This window comes from Ambystoma mexicanum, chromosome 5p, assembly GCF_040938575.1.
Source record: "Ambystoma mexicanum isolate Mex_15411 chromosome 5p, UKY_AmexF1_1, whole genome shotgun sequence".
Classification (NCBI taxonomy): domain Eukaryota; kingdom Metazoa; phylum Chordata; class Amphibia; order Caudata; family Ambystomatidae; genus Ambystoma; species Ambystoma mexicanum.
This window is the reverse complement of record NC_090930.1, coordinates 955,404,698-955,418,777: the sequence shown is the minus strand read 5'-3', so window position 1 is coordinate 955,418,777 and position 14,080 is coordinate 955,404,698. Positions and strand designations below refer to the sequence as shown.

At 46.1% G+C, this 14,080-nt stretch overlaps 1 long non-coding RNA gene across 1 annotated transcript in view; it reads right to left on the bottom strand.

Annotated features, from left to right (window-relative positions):
* Positions 1-579: 579 nt before the first annotated feature.
* Positions 580-14,080, bottom strand: part of LOC138481324 (uncharacterized) — a 91,673-nt gene continuing 78,172 nt past the window's right edge. The window contains exon 3 of the long non-coding RNA XR_011274220.1: positions 580-3,183. This is a non-coding gene — a long non-coding RNA (uncharacterized lncRNA). The remainder of the gene's footprint in view (positions 3,184-14,080) is intronic.

Here is a 14,080-nt window from a genome sequence, read left to right as displayed (position 1 = left end):
ATGCAGAAATACATTGTTTTTCTCTCACTAAGGCCTTGAAGCTGTTTAAGAGCCGCGACTAATCAGTAGCCCAGGTGCTGGTTTGTCTTGCAAGCATTGTTGTAAAAGGCAGTTAAATGTGAATTATATGCAACTAACGGTGCTCCTCTTCACGAAGGATGGTATTTTCTCTGCTTCATAACTGTCTGACCGTTATCTCACGAGCGCAGCGAACAGATAACCTTGGTTGGAATGTTTCCCTGCTAGAACATGATATCCTTCCATGTGCAAGTGCCACGTGTTCCCCATAACAGAAAACTGTCTCTGCAGCCTCTGCTAGAAATACTAATGTTTAGACTGAATGAAATTACATGCATAACTGTCAATTAACGAACCCTAGCGTGTATGTCACGTTTAAGGGCGGGCCAACTAATATTGTAGAATGATGATGTGTTCCGTATATATATGACTGCTTTACCATTGCTTGCTCTCCCTCCTCTCACGTTGTCTGGGAACACACGTCATGAGGCGTTGAGACCGGGTCGGCTGACTGAGATACTCTATGAATAAACCAGACTTGTTTGGGAAATGAACCTCATGACTGGCGTGTCATTAGTATATGGTTATTGTGCTTTTATTCCATATATGGTCTTACAATAGGGTAGAGCTAGGGGTCCTTTTTTCAGATGTGCAGCGTGGATCCAATTTATTTTCTTGCTGTCCATGTGAACAGCTTGTATAATGTACGTATGATAAACATGTCCATTTCGAAGAACAGCAGGGAAGTACATCTCTCAATTTGCAGGCAGTTTTCATTAGCGTCTTGCACCCTTGAGATTCAAGCCAGCCGCTTCATTACTGTGTACATTCTCAGGCAGAGCAGTTAACATGGTCTGCACTCTGAGGCATTCACCGTCCACAGCACTGCGATTGCTTGGCTTGGGTATTCAGCTGTAGGCCAGTCTGTATGCCGATTAGTAGGCCAGTCTTTCCGCATCAGATGTATCTCAAGAAACCAAAAGAAAAGTGAAGTATCAGTTATGGCAGATATGGTTAAACTGTTTTCAAACAAGGCAAAGCCATTACTCCCTGCTTTATACTGCAGAAACACTGCCCGTCACAATTCTATACAATGTGAAACCTGTTCTAGTCTGTGTCAGAGACAGCAATGCTAGGGGCTGGGTGTCAGGCCAGTCCAAATCAATGTGTGCTAGTTCAGGAAGTGACAAAGGTGTGTCAAACAAATCTATTCTTTCTTTTCTCTTTCGTTAGTGGTGTACACACAGTCATTGTCGTCCTCATTCCCATCATTTTGCTAAGGGAGTGGTAGCAACTTGGCTGTGTTCAGTAGGTTGCATCTTGTGATCCTAATGTTTGCTGTGAACAGAGTAAGTTCATAATTCTAGCTGATGTGACAGGTTGTGTCTGTAACTAACACATCAACTGAGTGAGGCACCATGTTTAAGGAGTGGCCCAAAACCATGCCTTCACTTTGTTTGCAGGATGCAATGGCTGTAGCTACTGCTCTACGACATTAGATAGTGCATAAGCAACAGGACCTGATGTGAAGGAAAATACCCCCATGCTCTATTTTTCCCCACCATGTTCATGGGTTAATACTGCTAAAGCACATCCATCTTTTACGTATACAAACACGACACACCTTTTTAACATAATTAGAAATCCCCAAGACTGGAGCACAACACAAAGCAGTTTTTAGTATGACAAAAGCATTCTGACAGTGAGCATCCCCTTGCAATGGTGACGCAGCATGTACTCGCTCAAGAGCAAGGCTCCTACCCTCCTTCAACAAGAGGTACCCTACATATGCTACCTCATGTTGACAGGTTTGGTACCTTTTCAAAGAAACTTTGAGCTCTCTATTTGCAAGATCATTTAGTAAAATAATAGTGCCCTTCTGGCATGCTTCACAGGAGTCTGCTGCAACTAATAAGAATGTGCAGTATCGTGGCAACTGCAATGTAACTCCCTGCTCCTTAAGAGCCCTACTGTAAATGCTAGTACTCTGAGTGTATCCTTGTGGTATTCTAGTAAAAGTGAATGCATCAATCACAGAAAAGTATGTTCCTTGAGCAGAAATCATGGTTAATTTGTCGGTAATGTCAGAAACAACTGGAAATAGTGACACAACTATTTTGTCAATCGCTCCTAAATAAATTGCAAAACAGTAGGGCAAAATGTTGTCACCCTTTTTAAAACCTGGCAAAATGGTGCTGTTACAAGTGCTGTCAGATATTTCCTTAATTACACATTTCCTCACCAGATCAGAAGGCAATGCTAAATACTGTGAGGCAACATTTTTCTGTGGAGACATTGTTAAGTATACACCATCAGTGCTGCAATTAATCATTGTGTACAATTTTTCAACATATTCAATCTCAATATGTTCTCTCCATAATTGGATGTTAGCAAGAAGTGGCATTTATCTGTAAATGGGGCAAACAGTAATGGGTACTTGCTGAGACACCGGGAATATAACTGGTGTACGTGCAAACCCTACAGAAACATTCTGTTGCCCTGACAGGGCAATATCTGGAACCAATGAGCTGTCAATGGAGCATTTTTGTGACCCAGTATCTATCAAAAAAGGGTGTGTGCTTCGTAACTGCTGTTTTTCGGCAACCCCTATCTTCTCATTCTTTTGAACTGACTGGTGTACTGACTGGGGGACCACATACCAATTGTCCAACATACTCCTCAATCTCCCCTGTATTGCTCTTAGATCACTGAGGTAGGTGGCCATAATTATTTCTGTATCTAACCCAGTGGGTTTTTCTCATCATAGCAAATTTCTGCACAACACATGTGAATTTTTCTAACATCATGCATCTTTAAAAAAAATATTCTAGCCTGGCAAATTATATGCATATATTTTTTCAACAAACAAACAACTTGGAGCAAGCTCACCTAATATCAAAGAGAGGCAACGCTATCGTCCATCAAACGAAAACTCGATTTCCATGCCTGGTGATGTTCAAAAGATGCAAAACAGCATCACGGCTGCATCGGTTCAAAACCCTCACCTGAGATGATCGCTTAGCCAACACGTGGAACAGGAATAGCAACTGCATGGAACTTTGTTGTACTTGGCAAGGATCCCTGGTACTCTGGTCCAAACACCCTCCTCGATCATCTTTAGAAGGGCTCCTTCTCCGGCGCCATTTGTAAGTTCCAAAATATATACTATGAATATAAAATAAGATCACCAGAGACACAGAGATAGATAGTAAACGAAAAACACAGTTTTATTTTGCTTGTGTTGGCTCATGTTCAATATGTCCCAAGGGAAGTAGTGAAGTGAGCTCTCGAGCTAAGTCAGCTGATCACTAACAAGCAAAGCCCCCTAACACACTCGCACTCTCTTACTGAAAAGAAATCCATTCTTTATATATAGTGGCAGTGACGTACATTACATGCGTAGAAGCATCTCAGAGAAACAGCATGCTTTTGCCTACATACTCATGTACTGTGCTGGAACATAATGTTATGTTCTGAAATATTCTGAGAAAGCAAGATATATTGTGTGAGCATTTTTGTCTTAAGTACAAGGCATCCTAATTTTAGCATTGGCACAGGAACACATTTAGCGCTTAGGAACTAGAATTTGTTCTACACAAAATAACAAAACATAAAACCTTATATCTTTCTGCATGGCTCTCGAAAATGTTGATTCATGATAGCTCAGAACAAACCATACTGCTAAACAGAGTTGAAATTAATTAATTAATGGATTAGCTTTATGCTAACCAAGAAAAATGCAGCTTCACAAAAATACATAAAGGCTAGCATTGTAGCACCTGAAGGAACAAAGTTTCTCTATCCGAAGAATCACATAAGAAGTATGTGGGACGATTGGTCTATTGTAATCCAAATGGACAGTACAGCTACATGACCTGGAGTGTGGACGAACCTGTCAAATCAACTGGCACCTTGAAGGAGGTGATGAAGGTTTGGACTCTGAAGAAGCACTTCTACAAGAGAAAATATCAAGACATGGAAATCGGTGAAGAAGTGTTTGATGAATCGACCAGAGGGGGGAGTGTATAGGAGCAGCCAAATGTCTCTGCAGGAAGTCCCAGCCCCCTACTTCCGGTATGTTGGAAACCTGAAATTGTGTTGTGCTATGCCTAAGACCTGTATGTGTGCTAATTCCACAGCGAGTGTTTGAGAGAAGGTACCCACTAAGAAAACCATATCAGATATATTCCTGAAGGGATGACAATCTGAGGGAGGAACTCCCCGAAGGAATATGAGAAAGAGCAAAAGAGGAGCTGGTGACTTCACAAGAGATGAGCATGACGCACCAATAAGACTGACCAAAGAGAATGCATGGACCTTACAGAAACTGATGACGAAGTTAAGAATCGAGTAAACTTTCATATTCAAAAAGCAAATTGCCCGTGTGTGAAGCGCTGCAGAAATGACAAGCCGTTCAATAACTGAACAGATGCTGTAACGCAAGTAATTATAATGATAATGATGTGTTATTTATATAGCGCCTTTATCCAAAGCGCTTTACAGAGCACATATTTACATACAATATCACCCAACCGAAATTGGTACTCAGTAGGTAGACTAAATTGGTAGACTAAGTGATCATAAAAGCTAGCTATACATAGTGAATAGACTGCAAGCGGATCCACCATTATATACAAGCAGAACATTGGTGTCATGAATTAGTACGCTCAGGCCCATGAAGAAGAAAAGGCAGAGAACTGTGTTGCATTAAGAATTAGCTGAGATCATGGGCATGAGTAGCAAGACTGTTTGGCTTGTTACCAAAGCTGAAGGCAGCCAATACAGGTTATCTATTCTCAAGGCAGTAAAACGTGAGAAGCTGAATCATTCCTTGTTAAGGTGCAAAGATGGAACACCAAGCATGCCAAGCTTTATTCATTTAAGACATTTAAATGCTGCAAATTGGTCCCAATCATGGTCTCTTGTCACGTGAACCAAGGATGAACATAGAGTTGGGCATTGAGTTCCAGAACTATGATAGTGTGTGGTCATACGTCCTTATATTCCCAGAGGCAAGAATACACTGCAAGGCCAAGTTCAAAGACAATCTTCATGGCAGAAGGTATGGGTGATAAGAGACGATGGGCTAATTGGGTGGGTAGCTAAAGTCATGTCCCCCTCCTAGCACCTGGGTATGAGCTTACATGCTGCTGAATGAGCCAAATTTTCCAGACATGGCACGATTTTCCAGACATGGCACGAGTGTGACAACCAATTGTAGAGGGCCATATAATGAAGAGTCTTATAGTTTGAGAGCCAATTATATACTGTGTACTTAATAGGTGTTGAAGATGACTTGCAGGATAGGTAGGCACAAGTTTTCCACCTGACCGTAGATATCCCATTGCAACCTTATCCCTTTTAGAAAGTATACTTAGATGTTCCCTTTGAACCTATCACAATCCCTTGCAGGGTTTTCTTATTTGCCACGTAGTATGACGTCACTTATGACAATGTTTTAGTATAAAGATGTGATTTTTTGTGAAATGTATTGAGAGACACCAGCAAACGTCCGTTGATGTCCTTTGTAACTCCCTGTTTTAGACAATTGATATTAAAACAGAAACCTTTGCCATCTTCCTGAGTTGGTTTGATTATTTGGTATTGAAGTTATTCTGCATCCCATCCACTGCATGCATGCTATCAAAAGGACTCTAAGCTGTGTGTCATGTCTTTTCATGCCCGCTGCTTTTGGTTGGCATGGAGGGGTCGTAGTTGGGTCATGGTGGCCATTTCTACCTCCAAGATGCCCGCCACAAGTATTCCAGGACCGACAAACGCGGTCTAGCCCACACGAAATTCACAGATTCCGGATTCTTATGCGCCGTGGACACTAGCGACTTCTAGTATCAATGCTCGGTCGTACTTACTAGCCGGTTTGTACTATCCTTGGTCAGCACGCTCTGTGTGTTCCCCCTCCTTGTGCTCTGTTCCTTGCTCCTGGTTCTTTCCTTCCTCTTGGCTCTGTGTTCCCCTTGCCTCCTGTCTTCATGTTGTTCCTGGATTCCTTGCCTGGAACACTTGCCTTCTTTACTCATTCCTGGACGCTGTACGTGTTATCCCTTGCCTGGAATACTTGCATCCATTTCTGCATTGACTTGGATGCTGCGTGTAGATTTACTCTTGGATTTACCTATGCTGCCAGTCTACAAGAAACATGTGTTTCCCCTTTACTGGGTTTTTTTGTCGTGGATTCTGGGTGGTCTCCCCGGGGTCAGCCTGCCTGGTGCCTTGCTTACTAGGCAGGGTGGCATCAGGGGAGGCACGCCCCTTTCTGCACGAAACCCGCTCTGCAAAGAAAAGCATCAATCCCTCAACTAAAAGGAAGTCCTGGCAGAAGAATCCACAGGTGAGCTCTGACTCATTAAACCCTAAACCTGTGAGCACGCTCATATTTGTTGTTTTAAAAGGCATTGAAAAGTGGTGATTTAAGCAGAGTATAACATTTGTTTTATAAGTCTGGTAAGTATTGACAGTCAATTGAGACTTGTCACCATCGGAGATACTCTTTTCATGCACTTATGCAAGACACTGCCAAAGCACATGCCCAAGCTCAAACAGTATAGTGTGGAATGGGTGAAAGGCCAAATGTTACAGACATGGCACAAGCGTGCCAACCAATTGTAGAGGGCCATATAACTAAGAGCCTTATAGTTTGAGAGCCAATAATATACTGTGTACTTCATAAGTGTTGAAGATGACTTGCAGTAGAAGTAGGCACAAGTTGTCCACCTGACAGTTGATATCCAATCACAACCTTACCCCTTATAGAAAGTATACTTAGATGTTCCCCTTAAACCTATCACAATCCCTTGCAGGTTTTACTTATTTGCCACGCAGTATGACTTCACATATGAACATTTTTTAGTATAAAGATGTGATTTTTTATGAAATGTATAGAGAGACTCGAGCAACGTCCGTTGATGTCCGTTGTAACTCCCTCTTTTAGACACTTGATATTAAAACAGAAAACGTTGCCATCTTCCTGAGTTGGTTTGATTATTTGGTGTCAGAGTCATTCTGCATCCCATCCACTGCATGCATGCTATCAAAAGGGCTCTAAGCTCACCATATTCTGGTTTTCCCCCAGCAGGGGGCACAATATGCCTTAGCAACATAGGATTTGGGTGCTACTGTTTTTATTGCGGCCAAAGAAAATACCCAACATTAGGAACAGGGCAGCAGGGGTGTCCCCTGCTCCCTATGTTGAGTATTTTGTGGGTTTGGGGTGTCCCCTGAATCCTTAGCATTGGTGGCGGGGTATAGAAATTGCTCCTCCCTTTTTTAATGAACAGTCAAAACAGGTGCCCGAGCAGTTACACTGCAGCCAGTCCACCCGCGAACAAAACATTCACAGGCAGACAACCCAGATCCACTTAAGACCACTACACTGGTGAGGAGCGAGGTTTAAAAGCTTATTAATATAAAGGAACCATCTAGGTTTTGTGATCAAATATGCATGTACTCAAAGCATCTGCAAAGAATTGTCATCATGTGCTCAGTTAAACCATTTGACTTGTATTGTCATAATTTTTCAGGTATTGCGTCATTTGCAAAACATATGTCATAATTTGCCTGGTGTTGGCATCAAGCATCCCGTTACTCTCAACATTGATTGATACTGCCAAGTAAATTGCAGGTACTTGCACCATTTACCAGATATTGGGCCTCATTACAAGTGTGGTGGTCCAGAAATAAGGGTGTTGGTAAGCTCCCCGGCACCCTTGTTTCTGGACCACCACACTACAAGTGTGCCTGCCGGGGCTGCTGCACCTGACAGGTCTGACCCTGCCAGGCGCATCGGTCCCGGTAGGCATAGTTGTCACGGATGCACCGCCACCGTTAGCAACGGTGCCGGTGCTTCCGTCTCCCCACTCCCATTGAGTCCTATCGGATTCTATGGGAATGGGGACTTACGAAATCCGGCGCCTGATGTCCCAGGCCGCTGGTGTTCTGGGGTTTGTGGCAACCATCCGCTCACACCGGCGGGATACCACCAACCTCATAATGAGGCCCATTGTCATCATTTGCCTATAAGTGGTTATCATATTCTTACATGTCCTTTATTGGTGGGAGAGGAGTTCTGCATCTCTGATCCCTAGCCTATGCAGTCCTAACTATCAGCCTCCCTGGACCCTGTACCCAGTGGCGTAACACAAAATGTGGGGGCCCCCCTGCGAGCCAGGCTGAGGGGGCCCCCCAACTCGGCAACAAATCACGGGTTGCGCCACACTCTGGGCCGGCCTAGACTGTCACGCTTGCACAATACGCATGAACGTGCTGCTGAAGGGGTATGCCGCACACTGCACTAGGAAAAAGATATAAATATGTGTTTTAATGCAATATTCAGCACACTTTCTGAGATAAATTGGCTATAAAGCCAGAGTGTTTGCAATTGTTTTGTAGGGTAACACAATCCAATACATGCAAGTCACCAACAGTGCACAGGAACATTAATGCTTCCAATTGGCTGCACAATGTAGACCAGTGCAAAACACGTAATAACATTATACTACAGAATGCCAGGCCACATTTAGACATACCTAGACTGTTTTCAGCAAAATGCCAGTCAAAGCAATAACACTCATCAAGAAGAGAGCACACAATAAAGCATGTGTCTCCATGGCCTCGAACAACACGGCCAAACTCTTTAAAATCTGCAAGGAACTGGTCAATCCTGTTGTGGTCTATACCTCTTCTGTTCCCTCCCATGCCCTCTGTACAGCTCTGGCCCCTCATTTCTCTGCTAAATCTCAGGACATCCTGTCCTCTATGTCCTCTTCCTCTCTCGGCCCATTTTGGCCATCTCTTCTCTCCTCCTCCTTTTTCCTCTTTCTCTCTGACAACACCTGACGAGGTTTCTAGACAAGTCCGATCTATGAAAGTGTCGTCCAAACAGGTGCTCCGCTGCTCCTCCAGAACCATCAAAGCCCATATTGACACCCTCACTCCAGCCTTGGCCGATTTCTGTAATCACTCTTTCGCCACTGCAATGTTCCCCTCTCCCTTTGAGCACTCCCTTGTGCACCCACTCCTCAAGAAGCAGTCTGCTGATCCTACCTGCTGGAAAACTATCGCTCAATCTCCACCTTTCCTGAGCAAACTCTTGGAAAAGCTTGCCATCTCCCAGCTTACTCTCCACACTGAATCTGTTGGTTGTCTCCATGACCATCAGTCTGGCTTCAGAGCTGCCAGAGGCATGGAAACTGCTCTCCTTAACACCTGTGCTGCTCTCTAACCTTGATTCCAGCATTCCTTCTATTCTCATCCTTCATCTTTCCTCTGCTTTCGACACGGTCAACATCGCCATCCTGATCAATCGACTCTGTGAGAACCTGGGCATCACAGATCAGACCCTAGAGTGACTGACCTGCTTCCACTTGGACTGCCACTCCGCTCCCAGGTCGATCGTGGTCCCATTCCCTCCGCCACCTCTCTCTACCTGTGGCATTCCCCAGGGCTCTATCCTCTCACGCTGGTTTTTCAACCTCTACTTGGCCACTTTGGCCTCCCTGATCTCTACCTTATCCTCTAACTTTCAGTGTTGTGCGGATGACTCAGCTTTCCTTCAGGCTCCCCTCATCCTCCTCTCCTCTCTTGCTCATTCCTGACTGTCTATCCACGATTCAGGATTGGTGCGCCTCCAACAATCTCTGCCTTAATGCCAGTAAGACAGAGATCCTTCTCATTGGGACCCTTGCCACTGTGTTTCCTCTCTCACTATAGCAGACCACCTTGGGCCCTCTTCCTTTGCCTTCCTGCGAGGCAAAAAACCTTGGTGTCATCTTCAACGCCACACTCTCTTTCTCTCCTAACATCTCGGACATCACCAAGAAGTCCCACTACCAGCTGCTCCTCCTCAAAGGGACTCTTCCCTTTCTCACTCTCCACCAGAAGCTCTCTGTCTCTAAGCTGGACTACTGCAACAGCCACTTTCTCAATCTGTCTTCCTCTAGTCTCCGTCATCAGCAAATAATCCAGAACAGGACTGCAAGACTTAGCCTTGGCCTCAAGCCCTGGGATTGTATTTCTCCAGCCCTGAAATCTCTCCACTGGCTGCAAGGATCAAGTTCAAGAACCTTTGCATTGCCCACAAGGCTTTCTGGGGCCAGTGCCAACACTAAATCCAATGCTCTCTTCCAAAATACCTTCTTTCTCTAACACTTCACTCAGCTACCTCCAACTCTCTAAGGCTTAGACATTTCTCCAGGCAGAGAGTGGGGGTAGACCTCTCTCCTCTGCTGGTGCCTCCAACTGGAATGGCCTCCCTGCCCCTCTCAAACTTGAGGCGGACAACCTGAAGTTTCGGAAGCAGCTAAAAGCTTTCCTCTTCTCTGCTGCTTTCGCTCTCTCTCCCCCCCTGCTGACCTACCGGACCTACCTGTCTGCTGTACTGACTGGCTGCTTGGCTACCCTCAGAGTCTCTCTGAGTCCAGGCTCTTTCTTGATTGGTCACCCTTGCACTGCCTCCGGGCCTACCATGCACTTAGGGGCTCTAACTATAACCCTGCAGTCCATTGTTCTCCTTGCACAACCAATAGCTGCTCTGCCCTGGCTGCACTTACTGAGAGCATTGCTGCCCTGTTTTCCCCTCCCCTCTCACTTGCACTTCCCTGCTCCCTTTTCCCTTGCACTTCTCGTTCTCACAATGACACAAGGCCTAGTGAGATCGTTTGTCTTGTCCTCCCTCTATCATCCCTCCCTTGTGTACACTTGTGTACAGGCGCATTATAAATGACTTGAATCACATCATATCATTTTATCACAGATGCCCAAAAAAATATACAATGCCGCAGTAAGAAATGGCTAGACTGGCAGCACCCAAATGCCAATCTAGCCAGGTAATTAAAGTTAGCAGGACTACTTTATCAGAAATGTCCAGTTAAAAGAAAGTCATACCAAACTGAGGAATGACTAGACTGGCTAAATCAAAATGCCTCTCTAGCCACTAATACCACATATCATGCCTGCTAAGCCTGGACATGGACAACCATTATGATTTATCACACAATCCTGCCCCCCACACATCCACTCTCCCTCCCACCCACCACCCCAACCTCCACAATCAGCTCCTTGGCCCAGAATTACCTCTGCGTCCCTCTTCCTTGTCCCAGAGCTTTCGTATGAGGCTCCTTGCCTCATAGGTAAGTACTGGGATGAGGAACAGTGGGACTAGGAGTGATGAAGATTACAGGTAGCTAAATCAGGCATTACCTCCATGTACCTCTACCTCTTCCCAGTACTTTTGTATGAGGCAGAGTGCCTCAAACACACGTACTGCCTCGTATATAAGTACTGGGACGAGGAAGAATAGGGCTAGGAGTAAGCAAGGCATTAAACACAAGTAGTAGCGCAACACCATTGAGTTGACTGGGCTTCAGCACTACCCCCCCTGACATTTTGGGCTATATTGACTCAACTTGGCTAACCTTTAGAGCAGTTGCCAGACCGAAAAGGACACAGATTTTAAACTGCACCTGGTTTTTACTGTTAACAAGAACCCAGCAATTACCAACGTAAAGCATTTCACTGTTAGTACCTGCATTCAAATGCCACATTGTTTAGGCGATTGAAATCGTGATGTGGGTTTAGTACTTGCATGCCAGGGGAGTGATTGGAAGGGTAGAGAGGGAACAGGAGACTTATAGGAGAGAGTTAACTGCTTGTAACATTGAATCTGCACTAGAATAGTCTCATTAAAATGCGTAAATAATTTGGATGCGCCCACACAAATAAGTTTCCCCCTCCCCACCGCATGTGAAGTTAGTGCCTCTCCCAACATTTGAAGGGTTAGCCCCCCGAAATGAAGGTTTTCTTGTGCCCCTGTACACAAGCACACACACCATTCACCTTATACACACCCAGTCATCCCCACATTTAAGTGTGCACCCTTTCACCATACACTCAAACAGGTAGCCACCTATACATTTATGTGTGCACCCTTTCACCATGCAGGCACACCCCCACAGCCACCCATACATTTAAGTGTGCACCCTTTCACCATACACACACAGGCAGCCGGCTATACATTTGAGTGTGCACCCTTTCACCATAGACTCATACACGCACACCTCATGGAGTTGAGGGGGGGCCCTATTACTTAAAAAAGAAATTGGGGCTCATTACGGGTCCAGCGGTAACCGTGCCGGTGCTACCGGCGGGTTGCCGCCAGACCCATAAAAAATTACTATGGCCTGACTTCCCTGTGCCACCGTGCTATTTCAAGTCCGGCGGCTGGGAAATCAGGTGCCGGTAATTTCGTTAAACCCCAGACTCCACCGGAATGGGGACACAGAAGCACCTGCACCATTGTTAACGGTGCCGGTGCTTCCGTGACAGGTCTGCCTACCGTGGCTGCTGTGCCTGGCAGGGCACGGCAGCCCCACCAGGCAAACCTGTAATATGCCGGTCCGGAAACAACAGTGCCTGTAAGCTTACCAGCACCGTTGTTTCCGGACCGGCATGGCCAGAATGAGCCCCATTGTTTCTTTTTTAAGTCACTATAACTTCATTAAGAAATTATTTCAGTTAAGGACCGAACCATAATCAAAATAATTTCTTTATGATGGCTGAGTGGCTTCAAAAACAAACAATTTCTTTTTGAAGGCATAGGGTTCCCCACACCCCCCACCCCATGACATGGAGGCCTCCAGCCTAGGGTCTTCCATGTCATGGGGTACGGGGGCCCTCAGACTTCAAAAAGAAAGTTTCTTTTTGTAGTCACTCTGCCTTCATAAAGAAATTATTTCTGTTACAGAAATGTTCTTTATGAATGCAGAGTGAATTTCAAAAGAAACTTTTTTTTTTTTAGAAATTATTTTTTTTATTTTTTTTTTTTACTGGGGCCCCCTCCCAGCCATGTGCTGGTGGGGCCCCCCACACCGCGGGCCCCCCCGCACCGCGGGGGCTGCGGGGGCCCCTGTTACGCCAGTGCTCGAGGGGTGAAGCGTGTGTCAGGTGCGATCGGAGTGTGCTGAGCTAAGGTTACTCCAGCGTGCACCTCGAGGGGTGAAGCGTGTGTCAGGTGCGATCGGAGTGGGCTCGGAGTGTGCTGAGCTAAAGTTACTCCAGCGTGCACCTCGAGGGGTGAAGCGTGTGTCAGGTGCGATCGGAGTGGGCTCGGAGTGTGCTGAGCTAAGGTTACTCCAGCGTGCACCTCGAGGGGTGAAGCGTGTGTCAGGTGCGATCGGAGTGGGCTCGGAGTGTGCTGAGCTAAGGTTACTCCAGCGTGCACCTCGAGGGGTGAAGCGTGTGTCAGGTGCGATCGGAGTGGGCTCGGAGTGTGCTGAGCTAAAGTTACTCCAGCGTGCACCTCGAGGGGTGAAGCGTGTGTCAGGTGAGATCGGAGTGGGCTCGGAGTGTGCTGAGCTAAGGTTACTCCAGCGTGCACCTCGAGGGGTGAAGCGTGTGTCAGGTGCTGCATTGGTAAAATGGGCAGTGGGTGTTGTGGCCTGGGCACAAGGCTAACTTTCAGAGGAGCAGCTGGAAACACCTTGGCGTACAGCAAGAGGAAGAGACTGGTGGCTGGTAGGGGGATGTAGCGGGCAACAAAGAGGTGGATCACAGGGGTCGGATCGGAAGGTACTCTGGTGGTGGCCATAAACAGACAGGGCTTAGCAGCCGCAAATGTGGGAGGAGCCTTACTTTCTTTGTGAGGCTCGCTATGGTAGATGTGCAAGGGCACATGCAGCGCTTGGGGTAATGCGATGCAGTATCGGCGATCCAGGCTGAGACCGGCTGAGACTTCCATCAGCCTTACATGCTGGTCTTGAATGCATACCGGCTGTGGACCCCTGCCTCCCTTTGTTGCTGGGACTTCAAATCAGGACAAAGGCTCCATGGAACCATGTTGCTGTATTAGTGTAATTGAATTTCAGCAGCGGCCATTTTATACTCCCCAGACACGGCACTGTGCTGGACGGAGAGTGTGTGTAGAAGGAGGATGGGGTCTCTGGATGGGGTCTTCTCTTCAGGAATACCAGCCGAGACTTCCATCAACCTTACATGCCGGCCTTGAATGCAGGCCATCTGCGCCTCCTGGCTGGGGACTCCTGCTTCCCTT